The sequence below is a fragment of the Artemia franciscana genome, chromosome 3, assembly GCF_032884065.1.
Source record: "Artemia franciscana chromosome 3, ASM3288406v1, whole genome shotgun sequence".
In the NCBI taxonomy this organism is placed as follows: domain Eukaryota; kingdom Metazoa; phylum Arthropoda; class Branchiopoda; order Anostraca; family Artemiidae; genus Artemia; species Artemia franciscana.
Genome location: NC_088865.1, coordinates 28,138,651 through 28,145,175, shown reverse-complemented (window position 1 = coordinate 28,145,175; position 6,525 = coordinate 28,138,651). Strand labels below are relative to the sequence as shown.

Genomic DNA, 6,525 nt, shown 5'->3' with positions numbered 1-6,525 from the left:
CAGCTCTTTCCTTTTTTTGTATTGTATGGCGTTTTTAATCTGTTTGTGTTACTTTCTTGTAAGTTCTAGTTTTTTTTAGCTATGTTTTAGTTATGGGCAGCCTGTACCACGCTACTATATAATTTCCCGTACGGAGACAGCTGTGAGCTTCTCTTGGTTAACTGTGCTTCAATTACTCGAGGAAGTAGTGGCATTTACGCAAAGATTGTGAGGCATCCCCTTAACTCCCTTTGGAGAAAGTGGGAATGGAACCTAAATCTCCACTGGCTAGTTTTGTATTATTCAGAACAAAATAAAACTGAACCTCTCTTCCTGACCTCTACCCCCTGAAAACAGCAGAGAAGGCCCTTCTACTCCCTTACAGTTGGTTCCCTTATTCAAAAATTTTCTTTGCCCTATTAAGAAATAATTACTTAGATATATAAATAGGGTTTATGCTAAATCAGAACAAGATAAAAATGCTTACGAGGCCTCATCGGTCCCTTAAGTATAATGTCACTTAGGGAGGGAATCCGTTTTTGAGGGAGGGGTGTCATAAAACATTTCAAAAAGATGAATTACCCCATTGTAACTGTGAGGGCCATATCCCAGTGTACTCTAGAGTTGATAGTCCCTCGTACCACCTCAATAAAAAAGCTACAATCACAGCCATAGGGGTGTATCTGGAGCAAAAAATTTACGAACCCCTCGCGTGTGGTTTTTTACCATCTGGCCTTATCCTTAAGATAACAGTTACTGGGAACAAGCATTAGATTTCCAAGAATAATTTGGCAGTACTGTGATAGCCTCATATCGTAAATGCCGCATCTCGATGTTTTATTGGAGCGGTAGTGACCGTTTGGTGAGCACCACGTGAATCGTTTTGGACTCGAGCGTTGTTTTAAAGGTTTGATGGAGAGTTACTTAGTATCACAGTTCCACAAAGACATTTGATTTGTTTATTTAGCGAATCTTTTTTATTTTTGATTCTAAACATTTTTTTTTAACTTACATTTTTTCAACTTAGTCAGGGTGCCACGCTTGGCTATCTCGCTTATTTCAAGAAGGGGGTACGATGGAATGGGTTTATTATAAAACATACACCAAAAGATAGCCTAAAAACGCGGGTCCCGAAAATAAAACGGCACTTTAAAACAAGGGGGACGGGAAGTCTGCTAGATTTTGATCTGAATCATTTTCCTGTGTCCTTTAGAAGAAAAAGTGATATTGGCGTTGCTTTGACTGCTATTGCTTTAGTATCAAGACCGGATCAAGACAACAAAAGTGGAGAAAAAAGTTCCTAACAATAGTTTTTGGTTAATTCAGTGGAGATTGCACAGTATGGAATGCTATTTGTGAGTAAAGGCTGTTTTGTATGCCATAACTTGGCCTCATTGGGTAATTTTTCTCTTAACCGAGAGTTTGTCGTATATTTATTTCAGGTAATTATACGTTCCGTTAAGTGCAGTTTTAACCATGTAGATCTATGTCCAGTTTTAGCTCGCATTGACAAATGTTGTAGTTTTGCTCATGCATCAACAGTATGAGAGTGTAAGCTCCCTCCCTTAGGCCCTGGTCTAGTGTCCCTGTCCAAAGATAAAAATTGTAAGAGCCCCTCATCTCTCTTCCGCCGTCATTTTCTAGTACAACGCACCTAAGCAAAAATCTCTTATCGAAGTCTGTTGGACACAGCTCAACAATTAATAAACCCTTCCCATTTACAAACTCCCCTCCCTTATCCTTCGTTACCTGTTCGCCCCACTCTCGCATACAGAAATCTTATTTCCTGCCCACTCATAGTATGCTGCCATATACCCTCCCTACTCTGTCGCAAACCAGCAATTCCTTGACGGAGCTGAATCACCATCCAACCATGGCAATTACCAGGTAACAGCCGTTTAACAGATCATCTCCATCCCACTGCGATTCCCAGCCAAGCTAATAATATCCCCGTTGAAAAGGAGTGTTCTCCTTCCCCAGACCCACGCTCCTCTTACTTACTTCTGCTTCTTACAATTAACAAACAAATAACCTCTCGCTTTAGTAACCGTTTTACTTTTCCTAAGTTCCTAGTTACGAACGCTGAAAGTCTGAATCTCGACAAATTGACCGAATTATGGACCCTCTCTCCACTACACAAAATTGATGTAATTGCTGTAACAGAGGTCCAGTAAATATTCCTCATCCACCATGAAATGTACCCCTCCTCTGACGGAAAACTAGTGTGTGCAAATTTATCCATAGTAAACTGCACTTCCCCCTGTCAAATTCCCTCCAGACAGGTCCATCCTTGGTGAGAATCCCCCTCCCTGTACAATTGCTTGCGGACGATTCAGCCTGAAAAATTCTCCTTGGCATTGTTTCATTTTAATAAGACTTTAACCTCCAATCTGTTTCCTGATCACTCCAGAAATGCCCCTTCAGTGGAAACCATTTCCCGGGAATCAGAACATGCGGAGAAAAGCCCATGGATGATTCCCCCGAAACATCTCCACATTAAAAATGTGGTAAATAGAATATAAGGTAGTTAAAATGAATTTCGTACAGTAATTCTGTCAAATCCCCCCAGTGTAAGATTTCCCCGTGAAAATCCCCCCCCCAAATTTTCAACCCCAAGGAAGATTTTCCCTATAAACGTCCACCTCAAGAACAGCCCCCCTCATAAAAAAAATGTCTGCATACTCCCCAATAACAAATTCTACACGTAAAGAATGGGCGAATTTCATAACTCACAGGCCTCTTCACACAGATTGTGGAGCGTTATTTTATACCTAATTACATAATTAATTGATCTTTTAACTATATTCAGCAAAATGGCTATTTCAAATTTTGATCAAATGATTTTGGGGAAAAATGGGCGTGGAAGGGGGCCCAGTTACCCTCAAGTCTGTTTGGTCACTTAAAAAGGGCACTAGAGCTTTTAATTTCCGTTCAAATGTACCTTCTGTCAATTATTTTTTAGGACCATTATTTTGATAAAATCAGCATTGGAAAAAAAAAAAATAAAACAAACAAATACACACGCATCCATGATCTGTCTTCTGGCAAAAATACTAAAATTCCACATTCTGCAGGTAGGAGCTTGAAACTTCTACAGTAAAATTGTCTTGTACGCTGAATCTAATGGTGTGATTTTCATTAATACTCCTTTGATTTTAAGTGGTGTCTCCACCCATTTTCCAAAAATTAGGCAGTTTTTCTAGGTTCGTAACTATTGATTGATAACACTAAACTTGATTAGTTTTATATATTTGGAATCAGCATAATAAGCTGATGCTTTGGTTTATTATTGGTATTAAAACACCGTTTTTTAGATTTTTGGTTATAATTGAACCGAACCTTACTTACAGTTCCTTACCACGAACATTTTGATAATGGAAGATTTTGGGCATGTTACATTTCATAACTGCAACTATGCAAAACACAGCTTTTATGTAAGGGGGAGGTACAAATAAAATCTGAAAACCCATCAAAAATTTGTCTATATTTGTAACGCTTTTATGAGTCGGGCAAAAATGTAGAGGGGGTTCAAGCCTCCTATCCTTCCTCCCTGCATACGATCTTAGTCCTCATAAGTGAGCACGTGCTAATCCTATTTTTTTTTCTGCCTGTCGTCTGACAGCCTTTTTGATGTTTATACAAATAAAAAGTAAGGCCTTTGCCGGTCATGTGATAAAAGGCATCTTTACCGGGTGAATGGAAACTTACAGTTTATTGAAGTTGTGTATTGAAGATCAGATGTTATAAATAAAAGGGTATTTGTGTCTTATAGCCACCACACTCAAGTTTTATCGAGAAGTGAAGTTTGGTTAATGCTAATGAAATAAAACAATATATGTTGAAAATATAATACTATGCCAAAAAAATTATGAAAACTACAACAAACAATTATGGAAGGGCGGCCACCCAGACCGTATTATATTAAATACGTAACCTAACCTAACCAAAATACCAACCAAATATTTGGTTAAAATATAGCTGCAATGTAGTTTTCCACCGAGCCAAAGTGAATATTGTCGGGTGTAAAGACCATGGAAACCGGTTAATGTCTTATGTTCGCGATACAAGATCTTGGGTGTGGTGGCTATAAGACAAAAGTACCAGTAAATGTTACATTGGCTAAGGACGAGTAATTTTCAAAATTAAAAGAATTAAACTGTTGCCTATTTTGTTCTGGTCTATATAACAAAGAAAATGTTGTTTTGGTTTCAATATGCATTTAACTAAGTTAATTTGTTATCTATTAATTTCAAACCAAGGTCTGTTACATACAATCGTTTTATGCTTTTGTATTTATTCTTAACTTCAGTATAGGTTTTCAATTAGGGTGGTTTACAATTGAGCACTTTTCAGTTTTTACTCCATTATAATACATTATTGATATTGGAGTCATAAAAATGATCATTATACGCCATAAAGTGCTTAAACTTGGCGCTATCAGTGTCATTTTACAAAATCACGAGTGATGAATCACATTTGCTTTTCATATGATCCTTTCTCGCCTTTGTGTGACCATTTATTTTCTTTTACGTCCTTATGAAAAAAAGGAAAGAAGAAAGAGAAGATGTGCATATGCAATAGATACAATGGATACATGTTTCCACTTTGCAGTCGTCCTAGATACATTGTAAAGCAAAACAAATTTTTAGTTTAAATTTTACATTGAAAACAGTTGAAAAACGTAAATTGGGGAGGTGCAAATAATAAAGAGTAAATTAATGTATGGACTTTTAATTTATCTCCTAGGTAATTTTTTCCCCGTCATATATTAAAGACTTCGCCCAACTTCGAGAAAAATATTTTGAAAGTTTAATTCTCTCACTCCTCATTATTCCGTCTAACCTACTTCCCTAAAAAGAAATTACACGGTACAGGAGACACTAGACGATAAAAGCAAGTTAACAAGGAGCTGCATGTTTGATTTTGGGCCTGTGATCTTTACTGTAGTTTGAAAAGGGACAACATTCTACTACTGTTTTAGTTCTTTATATTAGACAAATTATTCCAATCCATTTACTTTGCAAGGAAATTAAAGGGTAGCTGTAAGTTTCCATTCACGCGGTAAAGATGCCTTTTATCACATGACCGGCAAAGGCCTTACTTTTTATTTGTATAAACATCAAAAAGGCTGTCAGACGACAGGCAGAAAAAAAATAGGATTAGCACGTGCTCACTTATGAGGACTAAGATCGTATGCAGGGAGGAAGGATAGGGGGTTTGAACCTCCTCTACATTTTTGTCCGACTCATAAAAGCGTTACAAATATAGGCAAATTTTTGATGGGTTTTCAGATTTTATTTGTACCTCCCCCTTATAAAAATACCCCCTCCCTCCGAAATATCCTTCATAAAGCACTGGTGATGACCTTAGAATTTTTTTTTACCCTTTCTCCCAAATACAAATTTTGAGCTTCGCCCCGAAAAACAAATGTCTTTTAAGTTCCAATCCAGTCCCCGAGCCATAAAACATCACAGGGTACACGTATGAAAATATAAAGCACGTACCTTTTATGAAACTGGATGGCATGAAATCTTAATAGTAAGTAATCCTCGCTTGTCTTCACCCGTAAGAAAAGAAAAAGAAAAAATTAATCAATAAAAGCGTTTATCTCAAAATATATTTAAAAAACAATAATAAACAAAAAGGTTACGTCTTAGGATGTGCAAAAAAAGAATAAAAAACAATAAAAAGTGCTACCAGAGTATATTAAAAGGTTATGTTAGAAAAGGCATTATTTCTCATAACCACCAAGAGGAAGAACGTCTTGCTACTAGGAAAACTTTATAAATTTTATAACTTTATAAACTTTATAGACTTTATAAAAAATTTATAAGGTTCGCCAAATTTTTGGGGGTCATGACATTACGTAATGCGACAGAAAAGTTGTTGAAACATAAAAGCTGTGTTTTGCATAGTTGCAGTTATGAAATGTAACATGCCCAAAATCTTCCATTATCAAAATGTTCGTGGTAAGGAACTGTAAGTAAGGCTCGGTTCAATTATAACCGAAACTTTAAAAAACGGTGTTTTAATACCAATACATAAATCAAAAGAATCAGCTTATTATGCTGATTCAAAATATATAAAACTAATCAAGTTTAGTGTTATCAATGAATAAGAGACACCACTTAAAATCAAAGGAGTATTAATGAAAATCACACCATTAGATTCAACGTACAAGACAATTTTACTGTAGAAGTTTCAAGCTCCTACCTGCAAAATGTGGAATTTTGTTATTTTTGCCAGAAGACAGAGCATGGATGCCTGTGTATTTGTTTGTTTTTTGTGTTTTTTGTTTTTTTTTCCAAGGCTGATTTTATCAAAATAATGGTCCTAGAAGATTGACAGAAGGTACATTTGAACGGAAATTAAAAGCTCTAGTGCCCTTTTTAAGTGACCAAACAGACTTGAGGGTAATTGGGCCCCCTTCCACGCCCATTTTTCCCCAAAGTCATTTGATCAAAATTTGAGATAGCCATTTTGCTGAATATAGTTAAAAGATCAATTAATTATGGCGTCAGGTATAAAACAACCCTCCACAATCTG

The 6,525-nt window shown here is 36.4% G+C and overlaps 1 long non-coding RNA gene across 1 annotated transcript in view; it reads left to right on the top strand.

The window, feature by feature from the left end:
• The first annotated feature begins 786 nt into the window (after nt 1–786).
• LOC136025112 (uncharacterized) overlaps nt 787–6,525 on the top strand; it is a 99,553-nt gene continuing 93,814 nt past the window's right edge. The window contains exon 1 of the long non-coding RNA XR_010617014.1: nt 787–886. This is a non-coding gene — a long non-coding RNA (uncharacterized LOC136025112). The remainder of the gene's footprint in view (nt 887–6,525) is intronic.